The sequence below is a fragment of the Rhinopithecus bieti genome, unplaced genomic scaffold, assembly GCF_001698545.2.
Source record: "Rhinopithecus bieti isolate Rb0 unplaced genomic scaffold, ASM169854v2 scaffold_3040, whole genome shotgun sequence".
Lineage (NCBI taxonomy): Eukaryota > Metazoa > Chordata > Mammalia > Primates > Cercopithecidae > Rhinopithecus > Rhinopithecus bieti.
Window position 1 is genome coordinate 9,442,332 of NW_016804657.1, and position 18,017 is coordinate 9,460,348.

The following is an 18,017-nucleotide window of genomic DNA, read 5'->3' on the forward strand; positions in this document are numbered from 1 at the left end:
GAGCTCACAATTTGGTAGAAAGGACATGGAAACTGTTAAAGAAGGCTGACTGTGAAAGGTACTCCAGCAGAGGTGGGGAAAAGTGTTGAGGAGCTTCAAAGTGGAAGCAAGTCAACGATAAGATGATTGAGAAGACTTTATGAGCTAACATTTGAATATGGTCTTGAAATAGAAATTTGAAACCAACAAGCAACAAAATGATACGGAAAGAATTTCAGATAGTGGGAATAACAATGATTAAGGATTTGGAGTTGTAGAGAATTACAAACAAACTGGTATGTCAGAGTTTAGATTATGTAAAGGGAGAGGGGAGGTAAGATAAATGATGAAGATGGAAGGTCAGGTTCAACTCAACTAAATGACTGCATATTGAACATTTACTATGTGCCAGTCACTCTTCTAAACTCTTGGGACGTCAGGGAACAAACAAAAATTTATTGCCGAGGATCTTGGGTGTCAGGATATGGAGTTTAGACTTTATCATCTACATACTAAAGTTTTCTTTTACTTGCAGGTGGTAATAGTTCTGTCTTCTATTCAGACCATGAATTCCATAAGCTCAGTTTAATGCTTTGCCACATCTCCTGTGTGAATGATGCAACATAGCCTGGTTTCTATGTGAAATGTGTAAGCTGGCTGTAGAGTCAGATAAGAGATGTAGAATGCTCTGAGATTAGATGCACAGTGTCACTTCTGTAAGACTGGAGCTCAGCTGTCATATTTTCCCCAAGGAAGAAAATAGTTTGAAACAATTAAAGGAGAAAAACCCAACCCAGATGATAGACAATTCATCTTACTTTCTTTTCTGCCAAATACTGGTACACAACCACATTGAATAGTGTTTCCTATCTGATATTGGTAGGACAGCCACTTCTTGATCTAGTTTATAAATCCCAAAGTCTGTAAAACCAAAACTCTCATAACTATTTCAGTGCTCCCATTCATAGAAGGGCAGATACCAGAACCTTAAAACCCAGGCAGCCCTCTCTGTACCAGAAGCAAGTAAGTTCCTATTTCCAGAGGACCTCTGCAGTGGAAATTGGTTGTGGGCTATCACATTTTATCAGGTAGCTTAGAGAATGCTGGTGATGAAACTTTTCATAGAGTAACTCTAAATATGGCAGAAGCGGAGCATTTGGCACTGACCTGAGTACGAACTGAGCCCAAATTTGATACTCAGTCCAGAGCTTCAAGGGAATGAACTATAACCCGGGTTGGATTAAACTAAAATTATGATGATAGCAAACACTCAAATGAGCCTGTTAGATGGCTTTAGTAATGGAATGGTGTCTCTGAGCTCTCCATGCCCTCCAAGTTCTATTTGGGAAAAGGGAGTAACCCGAAGCCTGCAATTCCCATGCCAATGAGCCAATTAAGGAGACTAAGGGCACATCATATCTCACCAGCTGCCTACAGCACTCTCCACTTAACAAGCAGCACCTCTCTCAGCGATACATAGAACCATAGCAAGGACTCAAAGTCATCCCTGAGATCAAAGCCTTTGAGAGAGTCTTTGCAAAGAAGTGGTAGTAGTAATTTTTTATATCTATTTCTTGGTGAGCCGGCAAAGTCTCAATGCCATTAAAGGTTCAACCTCTCTTTTAAGTTACTTGAAAAAGCTTCAGATTGCTCTCCACAGTGCCTGGACTAATTTGCATTCCCACAAAAGTGTATAAGTATTTCTTTTCTCCACAGCCTTGCTAGCATTTGTTGTTTTTTTCTCTTTTTAATAATAGCCATTCTGACTGGTGTGAAATAGTACCTCATTGTGATTTTGATTTGCATTTCTCTGTTGATTAGTGATGCTCAGGATTTTTGCTATGTTTATTGTCCACTTGTATGTCTTCTTCTGAGCAGTGTCTGTTCATGTCCTTTGCCCATTTTTAATGGGGTTGTTTTTTGCTTATTGATTTAAGTTCCTTAAAGATTCTGTATATTAGGCATTTAACCAAAAAGACACTGCATTTGTGTGTTTATTGCTGTACTATTCAAAATAGCAAAGGCATGGCATCAACCCAGGTGCCTATCAATAGTAGATTAGAAAAAGAAAATGTAATATATATATACCATGGCATACTATGCGACCATAAAAAAGAATGAAATTATGTCCTTTGCAGCAACATGGATGCAGCTGGAGGCCATAATCCTAAGTGAATTAACACAGGAGCAGGCCAGGCCTAGAGGCTCATGCCTATAATCTTAGCACTTTGGAAAGCTGACGCAGGCAGATCGCTTGAGCCCAGGAGTTTGAGACCAGCCTGGGCAACATGGGCAAAGCCCTATCCCTACTAAAAATTCAACAATTAGCCAAGCATGATGGCACGTGCCTGTAGTCCCAGCTACTTGGAAGACTGAGATGGGAGGATCACCTGAGCCTGGGAAGGTCGAGACTGTGGTCAGCTGTGATGGCATCACTGTACTCCAGCCTGGGCAACAGAATGAGATCTAGCCTCAAAATAAATAAATAAATACATAAAAAACAGGAACAGAAAACCAATTATCTCATGTTCTTTTATAAGTGAGAGCTAAACATTTAGCACACATGGATATAAATATGGGAACAACAGACACTGAAGACTGCTACATGGTGGAAGAGGGAGGCATGGGTTGAAAAAGTACCTATAGAATACTGTGCTCACTGCCTGGGTGATGGGATTCGTACCCTAAACCTCAGCATCACACAATATTCCCATGTAACAAACCTGCACAGGTATCCTCTAGATCTAAAACAAAAGTTAAAATTGTTTAAAGTTGAAATTTCAAATAAAAGATGAAATTATTAAAAACTTTAGTGATCCAGCATGCTTTAAAGCTGGAAATGAACAAAAAGGAAGAGAAGTAGCAAGTACTGTATTAGGCACTTTATATACATTATTATCTCACACAATTTTCACAGAAACCTTTAAAGTAGGCATTACTGCTGCCATTTTATATATAAGAAAACTGAGGCATGACATGACTAAAAGATTTCTCTCACAGTACATAAATGAGAGGTGTCAGAGTGGGAATTGAATTAGTCTGACACTAGAGTTGATGCTCTTTTCACTATACTCTGTGGCCCATTTTTCAGAACTAGAACTGCAGAGTTGTGCATATCCTGCTCTGGACTCAGAAATGCAGAGTTAATGCTCAGGCTGCTCAATCAGAAGTTAGCTCTATGGAAATTAAAACTGTCGGTTTTTTGAGAAGGCAAAATTCAAACGAAGGTCTGATGGGAATTTTCCCCTGTCAGTACAAGGGCAGTTATATTCAGGAATATTTTAGCTCTCTTCATCAATTTAACATTATTAATAAGCAAGTACAAGTATAAAAGGCCTCTTTTGCTGTATTTCACTTCCTATCCCCAATCCAACCTAGGTAAAAGATCCAAATGTGATAGACACTGAAGATCACTGTCAATGTCAAATCACCCTTTTGCTTTAGCCTAGACCAATAAGTAAAACATAACAAGGTACTTGGAAAATGTTTGGACTTTGAGAAATTTTAATGGAAGCATTGAAAGACAGAAGGCAACTGAAGTGGGTCCCACTTGTGCAGAATTTGGTTTATTTAGGCTTAACTCAAGTCAGAGTGCAGGACCCAAAAGTTTTTGATGGTCCTAAGTGGATATCTACGCTTGAAGAGAATTCAGCTGATAATAATGTATGTGAAAGCACATCATAAACAATAAAGTGTCAAATTAACATATAAGATTCTATGCCAATGACCAAGCGTATCAGAAAGACAAAAATAAATAAATAAATAAATAAAGAACAAATATGGGTACTGAATTTTCTAAAACAGTCCTAATTTCAAATATTTTATTTTATTCTTCCCACAAGATTAATGTTTATGAGACCAACTTTTGGTTTAGAAAATATTCCTGATGAACACACAGACAGTGCATAAATGGAATAATCAAAAATTGGCCACCAGTCACATGGAAATGTTCAACCTAAGTATCCCTTGCACCAAAGGTCCTTCAAAAGTTCATTCTGATAAACTGGGTGGTCTTCAAGATTTACCAGTCAATTTCAGGTGAGCGGCTATCAACACAGGCCCCTTCCTAAGGCTCTTGGCATTTTTCCTGGGTGAAGCAATACATTATCTCATCCTCAAGTCAATGTTTATTTGCTCTTTGCAACCACTACTTCCAACCTCCCACCACCACCTCCGACACCAGCCACTGTCATAGCACCATTATATAGCTGCCATAGTGATCTTTTAATTTCTGTGATGTGAAAAGTGGGCCTTTCTCCCAAGGCCCTACAAGCATTTGCTGTATACTTTGTTAGAATGTTCCCATTGAGCACCAATAAATAAACAAATTCATGATGATGCACTAAAGGTGAAGAACTAAGCGGCCAATTTCTAAACAAGTGTAATTTAACTATGACTTCTGGAGAGAGTGCCCCTGAAGGTGGCAGTTTCAAAGATATAAGTAGGATAAACATTTGAGTACAGCCAGGAATGCCCTTCAGATGATCCCAGGAGACCATCAACTACTCCAAGTTTAAAATCTACTCAACTCACCATGCAAACACAGAAAACCATCCTGTTTAGTAAATATAACATGGCTGACAACAATGTAACAACCTCTTCAGTAATCAAAATTCATCCATTCAATGAATCATTCATTTGTTCAGCAACTAATATTCATTTTCTAGACTGGGCCTGGCAATGTACTAGGTGCTATTAGGGGCACAAAATTGAATAAGAGATGATCCATGTCCTCAGTAGCTTATACAATCATTTAGGGAGAGAGGATATGTCCATAAATAAGTCTAATAAAAGTAGAATAGTCAAAATCCACCATAGCAGACAGCATGCTGGGGCTTAGGATCCAAAAGACTGAGTTCTTGAGCTCATCTCTCCTCTTTCCAACCATCTAACCTTAAGCAAGTCACTTAACTTCTTAAGCCTTTGTTTTATCATTTGTAAAATGAGGATATCATTTGTATCTACTTTGCGAAACTTTTATGAACTATTAACAAGGTGCCTATGTATGTGTATTTGCACTAATACTTTATCAACAAAAAAGATCCAGACATATGAATGCTAATTTTCAGGTACTATTATCTAAGAGAAATAAGAACAAAATCCTACGGGAGTTTAGAGGTGAGAGAAATCTCTCCCAGTCCAGGGATTTTTTCTGGGCCTAATGAAGATACATCTGTGAGATGCAAAGGCAGAAATGGGGGAGAAAGAGAGGGGTCTTCTAGGAAAAGGGAATTTTCTGGCAGAGGCATGGCAATAAAATCGACCAAACGTATTTAGAGAGCAGCAGTCTATGTCATTCTGACCACATCAGTGTTATTCCTCTTGTATCCTCAGCACCTGGAACAGTGTCTGGCACCTATTATGCACTCAATAAAATGTTTTTGTTGAATGAATTAATGAATGAAATGCTGTAGGTTTAGCAAAGTAAGAGAAGAGATATAGCCAGAGAAGATCTGGGAGGGTAGGCTGGAGCCAGATGAAGAATCTTGAATGCTATTCTTCTCATCTTCTTCCAGGAGACAAATATATCCCTAGTAATGAGGTGTCTTAATTGCATGATATGTTCCCAATGAAATCCCTATTAAATCCCAGGGTCACCTCCTGACATTATAACCTGAACTACTGGAATCCTACCAGCTTTTCCTTGCATGACTGTGAGCTGTGTCAAACTGATTGGCGAGGTCTGACCCGAAATCTTTCAGGGGTTTCCACTGAGTTCAAAGAGTTCAGTCACTTCTGTGAGTAGCAGTCAGTCAAACACCTAGAAAATACTCAGATACTAACTCTCCTCCACATTACCCTAAGAAGAGAAGGTGCTTACAGTCATGAGGATAAAATAAGGAAAGGATCAAGTTCTTCTACAAATGCTAGAGCTAGTAATGCTAAGGGAGAGGTAGTGAGACAGAGACACCCTTCTCCTTCAGGGACAGAATGACTGCTGTGCTCACCAGGTCCCCTACACATCCAGTGTCTCTGTTGTCTGCAATGAAGTGGGGTTTCCAGAGTTGCTGAGAAGTAAGGGAAAAGATTACAAACCTCCTTTAGAATTCCACAGACCCCGATTATGACTGGGCAAGCTACTTAACCTTTCTGAGCCAATTTCTTCATCTAAAATGGAGATAGTGGATACCATGTGTCTCAGTGAAGCCCCTGGCGCACAATAGGAATATACTTAATATAAATGCTTTCCATCATTTGGAACAGAAAATGACCATATGGGTTAAGTCTTTTCCCAGTCACTTCCCTGTCCCTATCAGAGAGGCAGAAAGAAGACTTTCAAATGAATAAATGTGAACCTCACTAAAGAAAATGTAAAATATAGAGTGGGAAAAGATCACATGATGAAGAAAATATTTCAGGGTCTAGAGCAAAACTATCAAAATTGAACGGTGTTAGGAGAAATGGTGGAAAGGCAGAAAAAGGGAAAAGCAGAAGAAACAATGAAAATGCCGTGTAAGGAACCCTGCTTTTGTGTGGGTCTGCTTGAGTGATGCTCTCTTGGTCCACAATGCCTGGCACAATATCTGAGAAGGAAAGTGATAAGGTCTAAAAGAAGAGAGAAAAACGTAGACCACTAAGAAAAGAGGTATATTGGGTTTTCAGTAAGGAAAATGGGCCAGGGAGCAAACTCTCACCTTGAACAGAGAAGAAGAGAGAGCAATTGAGGCTGAAGAAGCTGCTCAAAGGCATTGTTTCATGAGAGGTGGAAAGGATAGGGCAGAGCTTGGAAGCTGCAGGAAGCCCTGACTCCAGATGGACAGCCTTGTCAGAAACACTCACCTGGCTCAGGATAAGGAAAACACACTGGGAAGGCAGAAAAAAAATCTAGTACCTAGGTGAGGCTCCCAGGGAGCATGAGCAGGAGGCCTGAAATGTAGGCATTTTAACCCTATTTTGAGACTTCTACAAGGGAATACGCCCACTGTCACCCACCCAGAAGTATCAGAGAGAACAAATTGACCCAAGTCTCTCCCATTTCAAAACTTCACCTCATCCACCATCCCACACTACCTTCAGAAACCCTAAAATCAAATGCTTTGATGGCAGAAAGAAATTCACTTTCGGGGCACAAGGAAATCATTGAGAATGAAATCACTGAGTGTCTTTATATTTACATCTCAACAAACCCAGATTAAGATGCTTGCAAAACTTAGAATCTCACCCTCACATCCCAAGCTCCCAGACCCTCCAGGAAAAGTCTTCCTCCCAAGTCTCTCCTGTCTTTCTTTTTCCTCTAAAGTTCTTCCCAAAGGGGAATGAGTCATCAAAGGATGCTAACCCCAGGGTGGATTTTTTATGATGGCCAAGAAAAGGAGGGTGGGGTGAGGTAAGCAATTGTCCTACTCTGTCTTCTGTGTAGAAGGCTGATTTGGGAATCGCAAAGTGAACATGTTATTCTTAACTCCATTCCCGACTCCTTGAGTCATTCTGACCATGTCACTTAATTCCACTCATTCCATGGTCAACACCCTGTCTTCAGCAAGCCTCTGTTTTTCCCCAGGCCTACCTACCTTGAAGGGTCAGAATGACCCTTGAAGAGACAGTGTCCTTCAAGTGTGTCAGCAATTCAGAAACGGACAGCTTCCAAAATAGCTGGTGTGCTGTTGAGTGTCTGTTGCCTTCTGAAAGAGTGGCAGTGTCACCGAGACAGCAGGATTTCCTTGCCAAAGTTGCTCCTACCCTCCTCCCCACAAGACTCTGCCCTGCCTCTCCCTGTCCCTGCCTAGGAAGACTTTGAGTCCAGGGGCCATGGCATTTAAGCACTGTCAGAGTTCCCACTTCAATTCCCACAGTGGTGCCAGTTCAGCATCTGTCATGATGACCCAGCCTGAACTGTATTTAGAAGCTTGGACATGGCACCATGTTCCAGCCCATCTCAGAGTGACAGGAGATTTCCTGGGCACCTGGGCTTGCGATTCAAGCACTCCTCCTCCCAGGGAATGGGGGTCAAAATGACTTTCCTCTGATGTTCTGTTTCCTTCTTAGGATGGCGTCCTTCTGTTGGAGGCCTCTTCTCAGAGTCAATCTCCATCAATGCTATTACACAATGCTGTTTAAAATCCATACTTTTATAAAGTTTGCAATACATAGCAGGGGAAAGAGAGGAGAATAGGAAAGTCAATCAGAAAATGAGTTTAGTACTCTGTTCATGGACTACTCTTACAAAGATAAATTTCCCAGAAAACATAGCCTGGGAGTATTCAGAACCTACCAGATAATGCCGGTGAATTGAGAGAGCCTATTTCACAACTAAGTGGGACAGTGTATAAGAATTCATTTCATCTTCTTGGCAGCAATTATGCCAGTCTTTCAAGCAGCATACTAGAGTCCCCCCAAAATTGTAAGTTAATTCTGGTTAGTGGTTAAAAATTAAGTCCATTTATTTACATATTCACATTAATCTCCACCCACACAGGCAGACTGATAATTGTGTAACACTAATCAGGTGGGCTATTAGTTTTGAGGGTTACTGCACACAGAGCAGGTCTAGGTCCTCAATCTGGTAGATCACAGGAGAAAGAACGGCTTTTTCTCAATTCACCCCAACTCTCTACCCCACTTTCCCTAACCAGAGTTCCCTGGAGACACCCTGTCATTTAAAAGGCATCAGTGTTTGGTCTCTCCCATTCCTGGGCAAGAACCCAACACTCAGAGAATGTGGTTTTAGGATCATGGCATCTAATCCATTCAAGGATTATTTTCCCCCCCTACTGTTCAGATGGGTGTGTTAATCATCACCTCTCTTTGTTCTGTAATAAATTCAACCCTGGCTAATTCCAAACCTCTATGCATCACTGGAGTTTAAAGATGGCATTTTGACAGGTCAGATATTCAGAGTCAATGGACCACCAACCAGTCAAAAATCTTTAAGTACTTTTAGGAACATGTGGAAGTAATTTTTTCCAAGAATTTACAAGTCTAGAGGATGAGATCTTATTGATGGTGTATGAGCTGTTGCATATATTAAAGTATTACTTTATATACCATATTCTACATATAATCAACATTGATTTACGAGTGAAGGCAGATTTTCTTTTTTATACCAAGTACTACATGAGTGTTATCAAATGCAAATTACAATAAAGTATACAATATATTAGCATCTTTTAAAAAATAAGACTAGAGTAAAACTATAAGTGAATGTGCGATGAGTACACGTTTGAAATGCAAATGTTATAGGCTAGGAAATTTCATAGATATCAGATTATTTTATATGACACTTGCTATACATGTACATTTTAACTACAGCCATAGAGATGAATCTTTTTATAAAGAAAAAATATGTATAAAACACTGACTTTCAATTATTTAAATGAAGAGGTTATTAACCTAAAGTCAATGGACAGGCTTTGGAGGTTTACAAGTCACCTAAAATGGTAAGTTACATTTGCAAAAGCTTGTGTGCTTTTCTGGGGCGAGGATGTATGGGATTTATGAGATTCTCAAAGGAATCTATGACTTTAAAAGGCCTTAAGGACTACACTGGTTTGAAAGGTTTTCTTCAAGTGTAATAAACATCCAACTTTCCAAGCTCTCTTCCGCTGTAACAAAATGCATTTTCCCTCAGCCAGATACTTACAATGAAAGAAAGCTTCAAAAGAATATGGCACAGAATACTAATGCTGCATCTTAATAAAATATATTTTCATCTGTATTATGAAGATGAAGGGGTTGTGTTTCTCTGTGTAGTAGTGAGTATTAAAATGACCACCTGAGACCATCTTACTTTCTCTGTATGGTTCCTTATTTTCCATTGATCTTTATTTCAACCACACATACACATATGTATAAGTTGGATAAATTATAATCCACATTCATCTACTTACTTGGGGAAAGCAGATGAATTGTAAATTATTTTTGAGTGAATGAAAACATGGCTTTTCCTTTGGCCTTGCTGCTTTTACTCTGGTTCTCTTTTCCGCTGTCTCCCAGGAAAACATTAGTGGCACAGGAACCCCAAGCTCACCAGGTTCTTTCTCTTTATGTGTGCCAAAAGTCTGCACAGCAAGTCTGCTGTTGTGGGACTTGCACTCCCATCTCCTCACTGGGGATGTGCTCTTAGTCAATGGTCCCTGTATCTCAGAAGAAATTCCTCCACCTCATGTCCTCTAAGGCAATGTCTGCATCTGGCAGTGGGGTTGAGAGGCAGCTCCCCAGGGGAAGCTGGACACAGTGAGTCAGTGAGGCTGCCCCCGGTAGGCCTGCCAAGGCTTTCCTAAAGGCCATGGCAACAGAACCTGCCCATGAGAAGAACATTTTGGTAAGCTCAGTTTGTTTGCTACCAAGAACCTCCTTGTCCTCACAGCTAAACATCTATTTTTACCACACTGTGACACTGAAAACTCTCTGCTGTCATTAAAGTGAATAGTAAACACAGTCAACTCTGCATTATTTGTCATTTTATGGTGAAAGGAACTCTGGGTTCAGAATCAGAAGGTAGGAGTGTTAGTCCTGGCTTGGAATCAGAAAGCAGGAGTGTGAGTCCTGATTCTGACTCCACCTAGAGATATGATCTTGAGGAGCCATTTAACCCTGTGGCACCTCAGTTGACACATCTGTGAAAAGTGGAGAAGGAAACCTACTACTTACCCAACTCAATGAGGCACCAGCAAAATAAAATAGTGCAGAGGAAAGCACTTTGTAAATTATAAAGTGCCTTATAAAATGTAAGTTATCATTACTACATTTAATCATCTACCCTGCAGAGATTTCTCAGTGTGCTCTAAATACCATGCTTAATCTATACTTGCTAAATCCATGCAGTGCCCATTAGAGATGAGGAAACTGAGACTCGGTGAAGCAAAGTGGTGAAGTGAGAAGACCTGTTTGCTGAGACCCTGGGTTGTCTCCTCAATCTTGTCCCTGTCTCCCCCAGCAGCAGTACTTCACTTACTCTTGCTCAGCAACCTTTGCCTCATTTTTAAAATGGAGACTTTAACTGCTTGCTCCTATGAGACAAAGATCTAAACAAAATGACCTCCCCAGCATCTTGTTCCATGATCTGTGATTCTGCAAGATGTGAGCAAGGTCATGAGTTATCTTGTGGTGCGGGGAAACTAGCAGCTAAGTGTGCTGACCAATGGACCCCATTTGTTCCTTTGGTTTCTGAAGCATAGCACCTGGCCATCTCCCCAGTGGTGACTCTATGAAGAATCACAGTACAGTCAGGGTCTCTATCATGCTAAGTGCCTTTTCCTATACTCTGATTCTCTGTTAAGAAACATATGTAGCAACTTTTCACTAATCAAGCAAAATAACCCATTTTATAATGGGGGGAGGCAGATAACATCTTTAAAAGGTCAGTTTACAGTCCACACCAAGAGATTAGCTCTATAATATATCCTCTTATACAGAGGCCACTAGGCTGCAGGATAATTAGTATAGACAAATTGCTCTAATTATTTTCAGCAAAAGAAGGCTTTGCTCAATCCAATGGCAAAATGTTCCAGGGACTGACCCTATGGGATTCCGAGACCAGCAGCAGAGCAGGCCTTCTGCTCCCTCTTAAAACAAAAGCTAGTCCCAAAGAAACCTCAGGTTTCACATAAAGTTGTGCAACTTCTCTAGGGTCCAACCTGCCTGTCTCTTTTCCCCTCTGGGCCCCAGTGCTGTTCTTCTCTCAAAACATACCTCACTTTGCCTTTACCTCACAGAGTCACTGTGGTGGCAGGACTCAATGTTTACAATTGTTTTTCAACTCCACAAAGAAACAATTAATGAAAGATGTTGCTATTGATTCTCATTTCTCAAAATGATCTTCTGAAACATGCTGCTTGTTGCCTCAGAGGAAGTGACTTTCCTTCCCTCTACAAAGACCCTACCATGGTTTGAGTTATGATTACACATCTTAATTCAGTTCGCACAAGATAAATATTACTATTTAGAGATAAATGTTCTGCTAACCCAGCCCCTAGAACTCAGTACCAGATTGAATACTGATGTCTTTCATGAACACAGGAGTAGGGAATAGCAGCATATGCATTACATATTTATTATCATATTATTTCTAAGGTCTCTACTGGGATGCTGCTGTGCATGAATTGTCACAATACCCTTCTTACCTGCTTTCAGGAAATAAAAGCTATTGTGTCATTGTTCATCTTTTATGTTATTCTTTCCAAGTGGCCCAGATTTTCCAGAGGCATCTGAGAGGCCACTAATCTCTCCCCTTTAGAAATAAGGTCATCATGTTAGCAAACTTCCTCTGCTCTGACACAGTTGTGGTTTTAATGGAGAACTAATGTCTTCATCAGTATCTGTGCTATTTCACACTTCATTTCCTCCCCAACTCTTGGATGAAAACCATCCAGTCCTGGTGATTTACTTTGCGGGAGTTTCTTTCAAGTTTGTTTCCTTCTCTAAAGATGTCACACAAGCATTTTCAGGGCTCCAGCTGGGGAGCACCCAGCCTTGAAACATCAGTGTGTGATCGTCACTCAAGAAACCCAATGTCCTTGGCAGGGGCCTGGCTGTGAGGCCTCTTAGCCGAGGCCCTTGAGTCTGAGGATAAGAGAAGCAGCTGCTACTTTTCCTGCCTTTCCGTCAGCACTGGTTCAATGGCTTAAGATGGTCCAGATTGCCAGGACCCCAGAACTGGGAGAAAATGGGAGAAAAACACAGACACCTTGAACTCATGATCCACTATTCAGGTGTCTCCGGATCGCTCAGTGAGTTTCACAAAAATCTTAAAACAACCTTGAAGAAAGAATAGTCTTAAAGTTCTTTTATATGATCCATAGTTGTAGCCATCCCCCGATCCAGATTCTCCAAGACAGTACTTATTTCCCTTCTGTGGTCCTCGAGATACATTTGCATTTAAAATAATCTCCTACTATCTGGATTGAAAAACCATGGGCACACAATAAATACCTTGCTTTTAACTTGATAAAATTCTGGCTACATGACACAGCTCAGAGAAGCAAATAGGGAGGGTGAAGGAAGAAATTGTAAAAGACTGATTTTCAGTGGCAGAAGGCACTCCCTCTTCATGGTAATAGTCATACACTCTCGGGGTCTAGGCATATATGGCTTGTGGAGGAGAGATTTCTCTGCTGCTTTGAGGCCTCTGGCTTCACCAGGACAGGCTCTTGTCTGACTTGTGCTTCACTGAGAGTGGACAAAGACAGGATTGAGGATGCAGAACCCAAGATGAAGCCAGCTCATGCTGAGCCAAGACTCACTGACATAAAGAGGAGCTCTTTCTTCATGCATCCTTGGGGCAGAGGCCACATGATGTGGTCTCATCTTTGGCCTTAAACATAGTTTAAATGAAGACAAGAGCCATGTTGGGCCATTAAAGTATCTCCTAATAGCAGCTGAAGAAAATATATAAGCACCTTCCCTGACAGCAAACTCCAAGCACAGGGTCAAGCTGTGGCCTTCCCAGAAAAGTCTATTGAAGTGGTAGTGGACTGAGCTGCCTGACCTCTCATGTAGCTTGGTTGTTGTTCTTCTGTTTCTTAAATGAACATCTGATATTCATACCTTGATAAGTATGGGCCTTTATTATTCTCTGATAGGAAAGCTTAACTCAGAATGTCAGCTATATTTCAAAGTCCATCACAAAAAAAGGAAGAAAAAAACCAGCTTCAGTTCTCAAGCTTGCCTCATAGTTCTCATTGGAGGATCAGGTGGGTCAGTCCAAACATCAGCATGTGGTCTTGGTTCCTTACCAAATGATGCAGTGGTGATAAAAGAAAAAAGTCCAACATGCCACTGTGCACTCTGAAAAGACACTAGCATCTACTGCCCCCCAAAGAGCAATGCACAAGAACAATTTTCATACTGCAACGAATTTAAAGTTTTGAGAAAAGATAGAATCATCACACCATTCAGATGCCATGTAGCTAGCTATAAAAAGAATAAGATACTACAGAAAACAAACTACAAACTATGACTACATCTTTAATGTCACAAAATAACCTGGCTTGAAATAAATTTCCTTGACAGGAGAAAAAAGATTCCTTTTATCCAGAGACCAGAAATGTTCAAACTCCAACTGTCATAAGGATAACAAAATCATGAGAAAGGAGTTTACCTCCAAATGTAGAAGACATTTCCCCTAATTGGCTTGGCATTCTAAATTCTTGGAATACACAGGTAGCAGCTAACATGCAATTCCCAGAATAAGAAGCAACGACAACTCTCTCCTAAGAAATAGAGGTAACCTGTGCCACCCCTACCTCTGCCAGCTGGAGAAAGTCCAGTGGAGGGGTTTTGAGTAACAATAATAACACTCATCGGCTCTGAGCCCAGGGCAGGAGAGGCAGGAGATCTGTGGAGTCCCAGAACCCTGGTCCTTCCTCTCTTATTGGCAAGGTCTCCAAATGGTTCCTGAGCTCTTCTTGGCAATCACTAAAGGTCACCTGCCGCAACCACAGGTGCCTTTTTCTACTTTGCCTCATGCCCTCGGTTGCAACATCTCCTTGTTCCTGATTCCAGGTGGCAAAACCTAAAGGTCACCATTAACCTGAGCCAAAATTGCTTCCTGCTCCCATTATCTGCCAATTCGCACCACACACTCCAAAGGTCACCAACTTGATGTTAGTGTCCCAGCCCTATCTGGGCCTCATTGCTTCTCCACAGCTACAGCCCTAACAAGGTTATGTCTCTTCCCTGTGCCATCGCTGGGTAAGGGTGGGAGGGCCCTGCTTCTGCCAGTGTTCAAAATCTGAATGTGACTCTCTATCAGTGCCTTCAGCTTGCAAGAATGTAGGGCTGCAGTGGAAGTTGATATAAGCACACTTTACCCTTGAACATCAAGGGTTTGAACTGTGCAGGTCCACTTATATGTAGAACTTCTTTTGCCTTTGCCACCCCTGAGACAGCAAAACCAACTCCTCCTCTTTCTCCTCCTCTTCAACTACTTAATGTGAAGACAATAAGGATGAAGACCTGTGATAATCCACTACCACTTAATGAACAAAAAATATATTTTCTCTTTCATGAGGTTTTCTTAACATTTTCTTCTCTCTAGCTTACCTTATTGTAAAAATATAGTATACAATACATGTACAAAATATGTACTAACCAGCTGTTTATGTTATTGGTAAGGCTTCCAGTCAACAATAGTCTACAGCAACTAAGTTTTGGGAAAATTGAAAGTTATATCAAGATTTTTGGCTACACAGGGAGTCGGCATCACAACCTTCACATTTTTCAAGGGTCGATAATATAGAAATAAAAATTTAGAAAAAAATAATTTTCTGTCCTTAAAATCAACCATGTCTTTAGATTCAAACCAAGACTCTAAATTCTCAAGTATTTTAAATGTGGGTTCCCATCTCTCTCAGTGCCCTCACTGAGTGTCAACAGTCTTATGCCCTCTTTTTTCATAAGACATTTTACAGTCCTGGGCCAACCATCAGTTTCTGATGTCTAATCCCTCCTTCTCCTAGGCAGTCTGCCCTAACATAGCCCTAAATACCTGTAGATGCCCAGACTAGGCACCTACATAAAGTATGGCTAAACTTCCCAAGTGGGCTAGCCATAGTAGTTTTGACCAATAAAATATTAGTAACTCTTTGGCTCAGAAAGGTAATAAGGACTTTTTCCTTGGCCAAGAAACTACACTAGGAGCCACAAGAGACAGAAATCAAGTATTTACTTTACTTGAAATTCTGCTATCTCGGAAAATCAAGTACAAGAAACCACCAGGAAAAACTGTCATCAGCCAAGTGCCTTTAGCACTTGAAGGAATGGTACATCCCATATTTAGATCCACCCACAGCTCAGGCTTCTTAAAGCAGAATAGAAGTAGGAAAATATGGCTTGAGGAAAGAGAGGCACTTCATGTTTTTTAAATGTATAAACCCAATACTGACATTTTTCCATGCTGCCAAGGACTAGTTTCTGAAAAAAATAAAAAATACACCTGTGGCAAACTAACTATATTCTCTTTAAGATTTGCTTTTGTGACTAAATTAATTAAGGCCACTGGTATTTTTTTAGACTAGTGATTTTTTTGGTTGTCCTCTGAACCTAACCCTCATAAATGAGTCACTGGAATTTAACTCATTCTAAATGCTACTTTTTATTTTAACCCTTATAACACCTGACTTAGCCAACCAAACATAAAATACAAGATATAGAATAAATACAAAATAGAATGTACATATAAGAAGAGATAAAATAGAATCTTGGCAAATTCCAACTGCTCCACATCCCCAAGAGAAAAATTTGGTCTCTGCTGTTTCACTCGTTCCCAACCTCCCACTCTGAGCCTTGGGACCCTTAGAGCCTCACTCCAGTTAGAAAGAAAGGTAAGAATGACCCTCAAAATTCCAATTATAAAACACATTTTAAAGTGAAATTTCATTATTTTACAACTCATACAATAATATTTCAGATGGGAATGGAAGTGAGATGAGAAGGGCCATGTGCCTATAATATGTTTGATGTTACACATATGGGAATTATCTGAATGTCTTCCTAACCCACCACCAACAGTTTATACACAGGGTTGTTCCAGGTTTTTTCTTTTTTTAAGCTTATTGGTTTTCACTCTCAAGAAAGTCAACAATTCTCTTCACTACGTGAAATTTTTTGGTGAATGTTCTTTTTGCCCCTACAAAGGTAGATATTATTTCAGCAGATCTGAATTAGTTTTAATAAACAGTCTGAAATGAACAGTCAAATTGTCTTTATTTGCAGAGGGAGTGAACTTAACGAGAATATTGTAAGCTATCTATAGTGTCCTTTGCCTACCCTTCTAGGTTCTTATAACCAGACAAGACCTAATAAAGCCAAGGTTCTATCCCTCAAGATTTGTCACATGACATCCAGGTGATCATGGGAGAAACACTAATCTTCACATGGACACTTGGAAGAGCATCATTCTAAATAGCTATTTTCCAGAGGCTGTCAAATCCTTCTTCTTCTCCAACATGTAATCAAATCAAACTCTAATAGGAAGACTAAATATCACAAATCAACAGTCAGATGGACCTTTGGAGACCAAGGAAAGCTAAGGAGTTTCCCTACTTGGCTGGGCAAAGCAAGGATCAAAGGAAGCTTGGAGTGGTTGGAATATCACAGCACTGGAACAGAGGTCAGGTATTTGGCCTTTTCCTGGCTTTCAATGATATTGAATACAACAGATAAATTAAGATCAAGGAACAAAGCAGTTCTAAAAGCACCAGCCTGTCCCCAGGAGATCCCAGGAAAAGAGTCATCATCTACCACGAGCCAGATCTTATCTTTACTTGGAGGAATGCCTGTCTAGTTGAGAGTGGATTACATACAACAATGTCTAATCAGAAGCCCTACAACATGATCACAGAAGGAGGCAAACTCATCAAGAGCATTCACTTGGCCAAGGAAGTAATCCTAATTCAGGCACGGGACAAAGTAAATGAAGTTCACTATGCTCCAGCTCCTGATTAACCATCTGTGTGTAGAGAGGTGATTACCCAAAATAGCAAGGGAGCTCAATTGCTTACGGGAAAATCTGACCCTTTAAGTTAAGGCAAGAATGGCCTGCCAGCAAATCTCAAAGACAGGAAATATTTCTGGGATTAATAATTCAAACCAATATTCATTTCAGGTTGGGGGAATTCTCTAATCCAACTGTTGGTTTCCACAACTGATGCACACAGGCATCTCAGCTGGAAGCACTGCATGATTTTATAGGCCTTTGTTGAGCATACTGCTCAAGTTCCTTCAGAGCCTATCCCCATCATAAAGAGGGAAGAGTCCCAAGCACCACCTTGGCTAGAAGAATTACAATATATCACGCTTCAGGCTTCATCAGGCCCAAGAGTGAGACCCACAAAGGGAGTGTGAAGAAGGTAAGCCACCTTTTCAGAATCCCTCTTCATGGGCAGCATAGGAGTCACCTACATGGCATCACTTTAGGGTTGCCAAGAAGGCCTCCCTTGCCCTAAGTTTGCCTACACCTCACCATGGAAGATCAGTTAGCCCACAGGTTTATTTTTATCTAAAAGGGGCTTTTAAATATGTGGCAACTCCCTTCTTTTAAAAGGCTATCTGCTCTTTAAATATGAACAATGTGATTTTTTAAAAAAAGGATGTTTAGG

General features: G+C 40.5%; 1 protein-coding gene across 2 annotated transcripts in view; it reads right to left on the minus strand.

Annotated features, from left to right (window-relative positions):
- TBX15 (T-box transcription factor 15) overlaps nucleotides 1–18,017 on the minus strand; it is a 105,649-nt gene that overhangs the window by 55,163 nt on the left and 32,469 nt on the right. The window contains exon 1 of one of the 2 annotated variants that reach the window (XM_017869836.1): nucleotides 7,491–7,775. The exons of the other annotated variant lie outside the window; for it this stretch is intronic. The gene's annotated coding sequence lies outside the window, so the exon portion shown is untranslated. Of the gene's footprint in view, nucleotides 1–7,490; nucleotides 7,776–18,017 lie in introns of those variants that run through there. 2 annotated transcript variants of the gene reach the window in all.